Raw genomic sequence first — 12,876 nt, forward strand, 5'->3', positions numbered from 1 at the left:
TTTTTATAAACGTTGTGTTTAGGTTGCAAAAGCCCAGCGGCAGGGAAGGAACACCTGTTTGTTTCAGGAGGTAGGTCTGGGTTTCGGGGTCAGTTCTTTTCAGTGCTCTCAGGTTACCCCACTTGTTTCGAGGTGAACTCTGCAGCAGGCTCCTTGCCAGCAGGGCGGTGGGGACAGCAAGGTGACAGCATCCTGTCCTCACCACTCAGCATGGCTGGTGCTTGGTGCTGGAGCTGGAGACATCCCCACCTCTCTCCTCCAGCACGGACCCATCCCATACCCAGAGGTGGGTGATGGGGTGGTGTGGAGTGATGTCCTGGCTCCGGGAGGCACCAGCCCATGCCACCAAGAGGAAGGAGCCTTGCAGCTCCTACACTACGCAAGGGTCTGTCTTTGCAAGTTCTCCAGGTCGAGCTTTCTGCCGACCATCACCTCATCCCCTTCTCGTTTTCATGCGTTGTGTCCTTTTGTGCTGCTGTTCCCAAACGATGTAAAGACATGCAATGAATGGCTGCGTGGCTCAGAACACTGGTTCACTGGCACAGCTTGATCTGACACTGAATGTAGCAGGGTCCAGAGGTGGCTGACCCGGCAGGAGATGCTGATGCACTGTCGGGAATCACGTAGCAAAGTGAAATTAAAAGACAACAAAATCCCAAAAAATAAACAACGGCCATGCCTGGTCTCTTCTTGTGTGGGGTGTCCTATTGACTCGGGAGGGAAGGGTTTGGATAATCTCTCGAGTCAGCAAGGTGTTGGGTATCGCTTCTTCTCACTGGGCATTAAATATCAGGGGAGGGTCAGGTTGGGTATCAGATAAAGGTTCTTCACCAGAGGGTGGTGGGAACAGGCTCCCCAGGGCAGTGGTCATGGCACTGAGATGCCAGAGTTCAGCGTGTGTTTGGACAAAGTTCTCTGCTGTATGGTCTGAGTTTTGGGTGGTCCTGTGTGGAGCCAGGAGTTGGACTTCATGATCCTAATGGGTTCCTTCCAACTTGGGGTATTCTATGGTTCTATGGTCAAAAATTCTCTGGCCTGGGGCTATGCTGAGCCTTGAGGGTTTCTGCAGACGAGGGATTGAGGTGGGTGGCTCTGGAAGTGACACATCTTTCACCAGTGCCCACAACCCATGGGAATGGGGCCTGCTCCATCAACCTGGCACAGGAAAATGGCTGGAATTCCCTGGCATGAACAGGATGGGAAATTACTGACTGGGATTTCTCTGCCACTTGGCTTAGTGGTCTTGAAGGAACTCTGGCTGCTGCTAGCGGGGCGGAGGGGATCTGGGTGAGGTGATATTCACTGTGGGATGAAAGTGAAGATGTGCTCTGCTTGTGGGGAGGGGGCTCTGGGAAGGATGGAGGATGAGTGGTGTGCAGGAACTGCCATGAAGCCAGCACGAGACTGATTTGTAGGATCCAGGTGTAGCTAATGGCTGGGTTAACACCACCCATGCTTGCAGTAGAAAAATGGATGTTTTCACTCATGATTATTAAAATTGCCTTAAAAATTGCCTCGCTTGGATGTTTCTTAAAACATTGCATTTTAAGATTTTTAAGCAAAAAAAAAAAATGTTTTAAAGATGAAAGGTTTGCCTTCCCCACCCACAGCTAGCTCCTATTTGAAAAACGTTCACCTACATCAGTCTGCCTTTCTGTCAGCCCAACTATCAATTTATACTTATGAAATTACTTCCCTCAAAAGAACCCCCCCATAAAATCCGTGTCACACAGACAGCTTGACTACTTCTTTCAAAATCTTGCAAAAATGTAGTGGCAATATAATAACAGTATCTCAAGGCATGTGCATATTCATGATTAGAATTATTATATATGTAGTGTGTATATATATTTTTGGGAAGGATCAGTGTTGTGGAAGGAGGTAGAATGTCATCTAGCAGAGTTCATGGTCTTAAACCTACCCTTCTTCTGCCAATTGGTTAGTGCTTGACACAGTCCATCTTGTAAGGGTGCAATCCACTAGTGCACATGTTCTCCTGTCCACCTGGATGTGATGTTCTGGTGTGCTTTATTTTGGGGTGTAGACTGCTCCTGCCAAGGAAAACCAACTGGACTTTCTCTTCTGAGGAGATTTAGTCGCAGTGTGGCAGATGACATTTTGTCAGGGCTGCTGGGGTGTTGGTGGGTGGTGGGTTTGTTGCACCTTGGGCTGGCCCCATTGGGTGAACTGTTGTGGTGCTGCTCTGCCGTACAGTGCTCCAAGCCTGAGCCAGCTCCCAGCCCACGGAGCAGCTCCCCAGGGTGAATGGCAGCTTCCTGTCAGGCCCAGGAAGAAAAGAACAAGGTCATGAAAACAGGCTCTACCTCGCTCTCCAAGGCAAGGGCAACAGCAGCATGGGGTTGGGAGCCGACCTTCATGTCCCCAGTGACTTGGTGAACAAAGAGTTCTCTGTTCAGGAAATGCTCGGTGGCCAAGATCAAGCCAGAGATTGCCTTTCAGTTGAGGACGCTGATTAGATGATGCCGATAGGAGGGAATAAGCTGAGTGATACTATGTTAATTAACTCACTCTTTGTGAATGGATGGTATAGGATCCTGGGGCAGAGGCAGACTGGGAAGAAATTCAAAATGGTCTTGGCCAATATTGGCTGGGTTTGCATTTGGAGATTTAAATTGTGGTGGTATTTCTAGGTATGTGCAGACATGGAGCAGGAGCAAGCAGCCTTCCTGGAAGTGTGTGACCTTGGTAGCGGAGGCTGTCTCGGAAAGACACGGGGAAGGTCTTTCCCTGCAATCAGACATGGGAGGTGGCAAATGGTGCTTTCCTGGTGGGAAAAGAAGAGGCTCTGGTTGTTCCTGACACCTTTCCAGAGTGAAATCGTTTGCCAGATGTCTGATATCTAAACCGATGCTGTTCTGGGCATAAAATGTCACCCATCATTAGAAAATGCTTGTGTCTTGTGACACATGATATGGCTCAAACCACTGAGGACGAACGCCTTGGCCTTATGGTAGGTCTGTGAGCAAGATCCTAGGTAACACCAGCTGTCCAGATCTGAGACTTGCATTTGCTAAGTCGTTTTCTTCCACTGCTTAGCTGCAAGGAAAGCTCCCTTAAAGAAGCTTGTGTGAAATGGCAAAGACTTGCAACGGAAAGGCAGGAAAAGGGTGAGGAACTCTTCAGGTGTAAAAAGGTGAATAGTAGTTTCTTATCTAGTTGGAGATCAGTCCGAATTCTTGTCTCCATTCCTCTGAGTGGCAATGTGTTGGTCATGAAAAGGTTATCCTGTCAGCTGTAGACCTCCTAGACACCAACGTGGAGGCTGACGTGCGCTAGCCTGGCTGACACGTCTAAGTTCACAGGCTGAGGACGAGCATATCCAACTGCAAACCATGTCAAAACACTCCAAGTGATCAAATACTGACAGCACTTTCGGTGAAGAACAGCAGATTCCCACTGCCTCAGGCCCTGTGCACTGCTGCTTCAGAGGGGAGCTCAGGTTTCGGCCTGACCCGGAGAACAGGGGGCTCATTCAGAGGATGCTTGGTGGGTTGGATCACGGGCTCGGGGCGGTGTGAATCCCTGCCAGAGCACAGGGTTGGGCAGCAGTCCCCATGCCACAGATGGCAACATCCTTGTGTCCTCACCAGCTTGGTGGCTTCAAGTGGGGTGAAGAGCCAATGACCCTGTACTGACCAATCTTCATTAGGACTGTGAGAGATTCCAGGCAGGCTCGGTGCTCTGGAAAGCCAAGCTTTGGCAACTCAGATGGATGAAACCATCTGGCCCCCAGCAAGCTCTAGCTCTCCTCGTGCTCTGTTTCTTGCAATAATATCTGCTTCAGAGAGGAGGGGCTGTGAAGGGAGGTATCCACTGGTTTCTCAGTGCTTTCCCAAGAGCATCTGTAAGGAAACAAGTCTGTGCTCAGCACAGGCTCAATAACATGTGAGCATGGTGGGTCCTGAGGCTGTGCATGAGAGGAGGATATGGAAAATACTGAAAACCCAACTGTTTGCTGAGTGAGGCATGGACCGTGTGGAAAATATAGCATGAGGTCATGGAACTGAAGATGTAGCGTAACGCCTGTGCCTTGGGTGGCTGATTATGTTGTCCTGACAACCCACTGCTGGTGTCCCGGGGTTGGAGGGTTTGGCTGTGCAGTCAGGAACATGTAGGTATGTGGGAAGTAACTGGAGAGCCCCCGAGGAGTGTGGGGAGAGGAGACCAGAGAAACTCTTCCAAAAGGATCAGCTGGAGCCTGCCAGAAGATATAACTGCCTGCTGGCTGCTTGGTCTCCTCCCGGAGTAGGCGGAGGGAGTGAGGAAGGAGCGGTGACATCCCAATGCTGGCAGGAGGGGACACTGAATCCAGAGAAATGCGTCGGTCTGGCAAGGAGCTAAACCTGCACAGCCCAAAGGTGGTTGCCTGTCCTCAAGGGCATCTAACATGCTTGGCAGTGGTGGTGGGACCCAGAGCCCTTATGGTGCCCCAGAAATGGCTGTGAAAACTGAGCTGCTTTGTCTCTTCCCTGGGCTTTACAGGTCCCCATAAATTAGAGGCTAATCACTTGCTTCAGAAGGCTTTTAAGTGCAAACAAGCTTCATCAAGATGGTGAAATTGCCTCTTAATTGATTATTCCTGCAGTTTAACAGCTGTCTCCCCAACTTGTTTAATTTTTCCTTTCCTCAAAACACAAATCTGCTGTTGGTACAACCAGCTCACCTCCAGCCAGGAGCTCAGGAGGAGCTGACAAATGCTTGTGGCCGTGCTGGCTTCTGCAACCGGATTGCTGGGAGTGGAGAGTCCATTGGACAGGGCTGGAGCTGATAGGTAAGAGCTCCCCAAGCCCACCGGTGAACAGCAGGGATGCTGTGGTTTTAACCCTCACCGTGACATCCTCAAAGCCGCTGTGTGTCAGAGAGAAGGGTCTTGTTTCACCCCACAGCCCTAGGCCACCCGAGCTTAGGTGCTGCCTGACCGCGTGTACTGGGCCAGCCCTGCCGATAGCATCGGGGCGAGTACAGAAGGGGCTTTGTGGCTGTGGGGATCTGGTTACCTGGGAACAACTCTGCACCCAGGGAGGATGATGACAATGTGCCCGGGGGGGAATGGGGGCTTGGAAATAGAATGACAGTGCCAGTTAGTGAGCTCCTATGTGATGGTTTCTGGGTGCTCCCCAAGGATGCGGTCTGCGGGATCGCTGCATGCAGCAGGTGACCTTGTTTGCATTCACTCCTCTTGGGATGCTGTGGGGACTCTGTGCTGGACCACAGCCCCTCCAGGACACATGTTCCCTTCCCAGAAGCCCTTGTAGGTCCCACTCTGCAAACCCAGCAAGGCTACTGGGGGTGCAGCTCTCTTTCCCTGCAGATGTTCCTAGCTGGCTTTTATTTTTAGGAAGGAATTCTTCACTCAGAGGGGGGTGAGGTGCCCAGAGCTGTGGGTGCCCCATCCCTGGAGGTGCCCCAGGCCGTGGATGGGCCCTGGGCAGCCTGAGCTGGTGGGGGGGCGGGCAGCCCATGGCAGGGGTGGGGATGGGGGGCCTAAATAGGTTTCTGCAGAGGGATGGTGGACAAGCTTCTTTCTGTGCAGATCTCTCAAGTCACCCTAATGGTAACTGCATTCCCTGTGGCATTTTCTGCTGCATGGATGTGAGGATGAGGAGCAGAATCCTTCGCTAAAAGGTAAAAGGATTGGGAAGTCCGTGGGAAATACAGCCGTGAAATACAGAGACAGTAATGAAACTTGGCCATCTGCTCCAGAACAAGGTGACTGCGGGGAACATTCAGAGCAGTGCCAACACAAACTTGCTCCTGTAATGCGTTCACAGCCTCAGTGGTGTGGGAACCCACTGGATGCAGCAGCTCAGCTTCTGGTCCCTAACACAGCCCGCTGTGTCAGAGATGGATGGGGAGCTGCCCTCCACCGCCAGCAGGTTGTGGCCCTGCAGTATTCTGATGGGCTGTGTACTGGTGGTAACTGGTCAGCTGTCCTGGGTGAGCCACTCTTCCAGGGACAGTGCACCTGGTTGTCCTATCTGTTGGCATCCATGGGCTGGATGCCACTCCACTTGCATGACATAGCCCTGTTAGGGCTCGGTGACAACCAAACCACCCTCAGAACCGCAGCCCGGCACGGACCCGGGCAGATTTCCCTCGTGGGGTGAGCGGATCCAGTTTCATTGCTAATGGCTTTCCCAGGATTTGCAGATGTGAATTACTCGCATTCCTGACTCCAAGGTGAGCGCAGGTGCATCGGACGGTCCCGCGAGCACACAGAGCCGCTATTGTGCGCCCGGGAGCATCGCCTGGTGCGTGCCAGCTGCCTGTGGATGCTGGAGTGCTGCTCAGTGCCTTCTGGAGGGCTCTCCTCTTCCTCCTCCAGGCAAGGAGAGCCTTAAAGGGGGATTCAAGCCCCAGCCCGGCCCTTGGGCTCTTGGTCTGGGGTCCAAGGAAAGCAGACCTGGCTTTAAGCCTCCCTCCTCAAACTCACTCTGCTCAAACTCCAGGACTATTTAACACGCTTCAGCTTCTTATAAAGTTTCTGTCAAGAAGGATTAGCAGCAGGCTGACAGATTGCTATTACAGCCCCAGTGAACTTTTAATACCTGCCAGTAAGTTCTGCGAGTCCCTTAAATCCTCCTGCAGATGCCTGGTTTGGGGACAAAAGGCATACAGGGCTGCTATGAAGGGTAACTCCACCACTGCCAACACAAAGAGATGACCTCTGGTGGTTTTGGTGTTGTTCGTGTATGTATATAAATGTTTATGCACCTTCCACTACTACTTCCATCATAACTGAAACAATATCAGCTGAGGGATGTTGGATATTAGGAAACTATTCTTCTCAGAAGGAGTGGTCATACACTGGCACCGGATGCCCAGGGCAGTGATGGAGTCACTGTCCTTGGAGGTGTTACAGAACCATGCATATGTGGCACTGAGGGATGTGGTCGATGGTGGGGATGGGCTGGGGTTGGACCTGGTGATCTGAAAGGTCATTCCCAACCATAATGATTCTGTGGTTCTATGAGTGAGGAGGAAACCTTGGTGACTTTCTCTACCACTCAGCAGTGGTAAGGCTGGTGTAGGGGCCTCCATGGTGCTGTAGCTTAAGCTGGGCCCCATACGTCCTCCTAATCCCACTCCCCTTTTCCTCCCACAGATTTTTTTGTCTTCTAAATCCCCATCTCCTGGAAGCATGGCAATGTGCAGGAGGATATTTACTACACTGGATAGTTTCCAGTTGACCCAGCTGTGGAAAAAACTTTGAAACTGCCTTTGCCAAACTTTTCAAAATCAGAGGGCAGAAGTCACTCAATACTTAGCTGAAGGCTCATGAATTTTTGCATGCTTAGGACAAAAAACTGGAAGCAGCTTTTGGCCAGAAACTTTCTCCCAGAGTGTATCTGAATATGTTCTCTTTGGGTTTCTCAAGGTTTTGCCTAATGGGACACACGTTCTCCCAGCAGGTAACACAGATCCAGAGTCTTATTAGCCTTTTGAAATGCCATCTTTCTGTTGTGCAGCGTTGGACAAATTTGTGTAGCTTGGCAGAGATACCGTCATTCAACAAGAGGCTGCAGCCCAGCAAGATGTCTTGTCTGGCATGGCCAACGCATGGCTGCTATTTTGGCCTCCTGCCTGTGGGATGTGCCTCCAGGCACCCAGCGAGAGCTGCGGAGAGGGATGCTGTCACCCTATTGCTGTGGGCTGGTACGCCGAGACGGTGTTTGATGTGGTTCAATGGGATTTTACAATTGCCCTAGAAACCTTAGACAAAAGTGGACCTCTGACAGCCAGAGCGCAGGTCACCAAGTGTTTGGTGGATTCAGGCACGAGGGGAGCTCCTTACAGAATTCAGGAGTGATGGATCTGAATCTGCTGCTACTCGTAGAGTGCATGGAGAATGGGAGCCCTTGGTTTCCCGTTGCTTGTCTCAACCTCAAGCTGGGTTAACCTGGGCGGCTGCTCTTCAAGTGTTCTTTTTTTTTTAATTGCACAGCCAAATGCTTTTTGGAAAGCCGGGCTCTTATCCCCCCAAACAGCCAACTCCGAACCCAAAAGAGAAAGGGGCGAGGGGAGGGAGGGAGCACCAGAAAGGGGCCTTTGAAGTGAGCTGCCCAAACGCGACGTGTGACATCAGAGAGATGGCAGATAGCTGGCAGAACAAGGCTGCCTTTCAGCCTGCCCCGGCCCCGGCCAGCACACACTTTACACCCCACCTCCCGACGTGGGAGATGAAAGATGCCCCAGGCAGCCTGCCTGACCCCATTGCCTCTGCTATCTCCACTTGATTGCACAGTGTTTTGCTCCAAACAATTCTTCACTGTCTGGGCTGCACAGGTGAATCTCCCAGCTTGGCTGGCGAGCGGGGATGCCGCGCATAGCAGGGCTGCCTGCTCACAGGGTGGTTTCTTAGGGCAGGCATTGTTCCGCAGCAGGGCATGGAGGAGTGGTGGGGAGAAAGGGATGAGGCAGGAGTGGGCAGCACAGGGATGGGGTTGGGTGTGCTGAGGACAAGGAGCATCCTGGAGGACCTGGCAGGGTGGTGTGCAGGTTGATGATCCCAGCGTTGTGTTGGGTGCTATGGTTTTCAATCCAAGAAGGCAACTGAGATGTGAGAGTAATTGTCTTCTCTATTTGCTGCCAGATTCAATGCTTCGTGTCCAAAGCTTGCTGGTCTCCCCTCTTGGGGTCGTTGCTTTCCCAAGATGTGGTGGAAAGAGGATATCTGCATGCACGTCCATACTGCAAAGAAGCTCTATTACATGCACGTTCACACTATGAAGAAGCTCTGTCTTAGAGAAGCGGTTCCATCATGAGATACATGATGGATTTGTGTGGAAAATGAGATATGGTAAAATGACAGCGAATTCAGCACGTGCTCAAATGGCAGTGGGTCTCTGAGATGCCAAAGAGGGACGTGGGAAAGATTACATACCTGGGACTGAATTTGTGGAAGGAATGGCTGGATAAATACAGACCACAACGATTGTGTGCATCAGGGGGGCTCTGCGGACCATTATTTCTTTATTCTCAGTTGATTTGAAGTTTGGATGCCTGCTGTAAACCATGAAACCATGAATGGGCTCCTTCTGAGTGAGTCTGTCTCTGAGCATCTCCCAGTGGTGTCAAGGCCAGATGGGACTTGTCTCCTGGACATCCACTAATTGATCACTCATGCCTGTCTGTGGCACTCCTATGCCCTTCCAGATCTGCTGGACCAGGTGGGGTAGGCATCCTGCTAGTGAGAGTCAGTATAAGGGTTGCTACCACGGTAATAAATCAGAGGGCTGATCACGATCAGTTTCTGGCTAGAGCATGGTGGAAGAGAAGTGGTGCTAGAGCTAGAAGATCAACATCCAGTGAAACTCAACCTCCGCATGCTCTGTAGACGGGCTCAAGAAAGCTTTGAGTGCTCACATAGGACCAGGGATGAGTCCATGTATCCTTCTCAGTAGGTTCTTCCTGGGCAAATGGAAACTGAGAGGCACTTTCTAGACATGCACAAGTGGGGCAGAAGTCAAGGCACTGAAGGGTATTTGAGCAGTTGAGCTCTCCTGAGATCTGAGCACCCTTTTGACCTCTACCGAAAAGATCAGAGCCAAGTTTTCCCTTGCATTCAGTGACTTGTAAAGACTGAATGCCCTAAAATCAATGTTACCACTGGGAACATGGAAATTAATTGTGTCAATCTATCACTCACCTTGCCCTATTACATTCAGTGATTAGAAGTTGGCCTCAAATGCATGAACAAAGTGTCTTCTGTGACAGGTAACTGCTGGACAGGAGATGACAGTCTATGACTGAGAGGCAGGGAGTAAAGAACCAAAGAAATATTGGGTTCAACACTGTTTTTTGGGGATTTTTCTTTTTTTTTTTGTCACATGCACTTCTTTCCTTCCTTGGGACTGTTCAGGTGAATATGACGTTAAAATAGTAAAGAAGGAATAAATGAGGTAAAACAGAAGGAAATCAGCTGATTAACAGAGGAGAGAAGAAGTGCATGGAGAAGATTCGGATCTTTTTTGTGAACCATCTTAGAGCAGTGCTAGGAAATAACACACCAAGATGATTGCTAACCTGCAAATAGACCATGGCACCAAAGGAGATGACTTGCATGGCTTTCCAGGAGAGACTCAGGTTGAATGTTAGGAAAAACTTCTCAGAAAGAGCGGTGATGCATTGGCATAGGCTGCCCAAGGAGGGGGTGGGGTTACTGTCCCTGGACCTGTTCAAGGACCATGGAGACGTGGCACTGAGGGATACGGTCAATGGGCATGGTGGGGATGGGTTGGGGTTAGACTTGGTGATCTTAGAGGTCTTTTTCAGCTTTAATGATTTTACGGTTCTATGATGCTACGTGGGTATTATTCAGTAACCTCCTAAAAGCCACTTAGGGCCAGGCTCTCTGAAATTGTGAATGACAATGATGCTTTGGGCATTTGTGTCTCTCCAGCTACCGTGTTGCCCTATACAAACCTGGCCCTAGGGAGCAAACAGCATTGCTGATGATCTTTTTGACTTCCTCGTCTCCACACAGACAGCTAGCTTGGAGGCTGGAGGTGGGGATATCTCAGCCCTGCCTGTGAAACAGCTGGGGCTCCTGATGACTGCAGGGTGGAGATAATGAGCTAATGGCATGAGGACCTAGCTGGGCAGCAGTAACAGCTGTAGCAGCTCACAGCTGATTCAGGGTGAAGTGACTCCACCTGGCTATGGTTATAAGTTCAAATCACATCGTGCTGAGGAGCTCCTCTAAAGCAATGCAGGAATTTCAGCTTTGTTATGCATGTAACATGCCTAACTATTGCCATTTTGATCAAGTCAAAAGCTGCTGCTCGCTGGCAGTGTTTCTATGTGCTCCCTGTTGCCTTCCAGCAAAGCCTGAATCCACAAAATGGAGTCAAATTCAGGATGAAAGAAGCCACCTATTCAACGGCAGAGCAGGAGTGTGAGATCTGTGTTGATTAAGGTAAGTGGGCTTCTGGGCAATAAACTGAAATCTCATGCAGACACCTGGAAGTGGCCTAGGTAATGACACAGCCACTCCATGCCTCGGTTTCCCTGCCTTTCTCTCCTCCAAAACTCAGCTTCTCCAATCAGAACACGGTTTCAAGGTGCATGCATTTTGTAGAGACTGAGAGTGCTGCATGCCTACATAGGTTTGTGGCTCCATCTCTGAGTTTCCACCTTCTGCACCTGGTGCTGGGCGACTCTATGGCACTGGGTTTTTCCAGCCTCCCTACAAGCCTTTGCCATGAGGATGGGGCTGCATCTGTCCCTACCCGTGGGACCTCGGTGGTTGGAGCCGCATGTCCCTTCCCTGCCTCTCCTTCATTAAGGCGCCAATCCCTTCCCAATAACGAGGGGGCTTCTGTTTGACAAAACCTGCCAATTAGTCATTCTGGCTGGGTATAAACGTGGCACTTGAACAGCTGAGGGGACGGCGGGCAGTCCTGCCCCTTCTCACAGCATTGCCAAGCTTGCCATTAACACAATGTGACAACTAATCTCTCTATAGCATCTGACTGAGCAATTTTAATTAATAGCTCTGTACGCCTGCACACACGGCTGCACCCCCTCTGCTGAGCACAGGTACCGCATGCCTTCAAATCTCCTTCCCTTGCATTGCAGCCTGTGCTGACAAAAGGAGGAAAAACTGCCACGTTCTGTCCCTAAAGCATGCTTTGGGTTTGGTGTCCTGGTTTCCTTTAGGAAATCTTGGTGGAGGGGAAGAAATTGTTATGTTTAGGAAATGAGATGGAGCTTTCTGATGAGGAGCTCAGATAGAAAAGGTGGGCTCGGGAGGAGCTGGGATACCAGCAGGGTTTGGGGTGCAGAGGGATGATCCCGTCCTTCCCCCAACATCTTGACTTGGTGTTTTGGTACACTTAATCCAGGTGGTGTTGAGGAGACAAGAGCAAAGATATGGCACCGGAATGGCTGGATAGCCTGAGCAGGGGGATGTAACCCAAGGCTGTGGTGTTGAGAGACCATGGGAATGGTGAGGGCATGACCCAAGGCTGTGGTGTTGAGAGCCCACAGGAGCAGTGACCCTGGGGGAAAGCATGGAGCAGAATGGTCTGCTGGGCCATCGTCACTAAGTGATAATTGTGGGAGCCTTATCAGTCAGTGGATGTCTATGCCGTGCTATTGGACAAGCCATCTCTGGCTCAGAACATACATCCAGCCTGGAAGAATTGTTCATTATGGGTAAATGCAGGGGTTTGTGCTTTGTTTTCTTCTTATGGAGAGAGATCTCTCCCTTTGGGAAGACGAGAGGTGTGCGGGGCACTGGGTGGTGACAAGAACATGCTCTCCTGGACCTGCTGACCATGCAGCTCTGCATCCCTCTGCCTTGCTCCTTGCTGGTGCCCCCTGGCTATGGCTCATTGATCCCTCTGAGGTATCTTTGGGGCAGCTACCATCGGAGGATGCTTCTGCCTTGCTCTTGTAATAAATCATCCTGCGTGCTATAGGGTTGGGACTGCCCCAAAGCACCCTCAGCCCCCAGGGATAACTAGTGACCCCATTTTGGGAGGGCGATGGTAGGATGTCCCCCCTATCCTGCGGGTCACCTGGCTGCCCTGTGCAAGGGAATCTTTCCTGCCAGCAGATCATCCTCTCAGCAAAGAAATCTCATGCCTTGGGCAGGCAGCTGGTGTGGGCATCTCCACCCTGAGATGGAGCCCAGAAATGGGGTGTGGGGGGGAGGTTTGCGGTGTGTGAGCCCCCAGCCCGGCAGCGGCTTGTGGCCACGGCCCTGCCCCATCTGCCCGCACGGCAGCACGGCGGGGAGCTAATGAGAAGCAAGGTGAGAGGCAGGAGACGCGCTGACAACTCTCTGGCTTCGCAAGCTGCAGGCGGCACGCGGGCGGCAGAAGGACGGCATCTGCCCCCCCCCCGTCT

Source organism: Numida meleagris, chromosome 7, assembly GCF_002078875.1.
Source record: "Numida meleagris isolate 19003 breed g44 Domestic line chromosome 7, NumMel1.0, whole genome shotgun sequence".
NCBI classification, from domain to species: Eukaryota; Metazoa; Chordata; class Aves; order Galliformes; family Numididae; genus Numida; species Numida meleagris.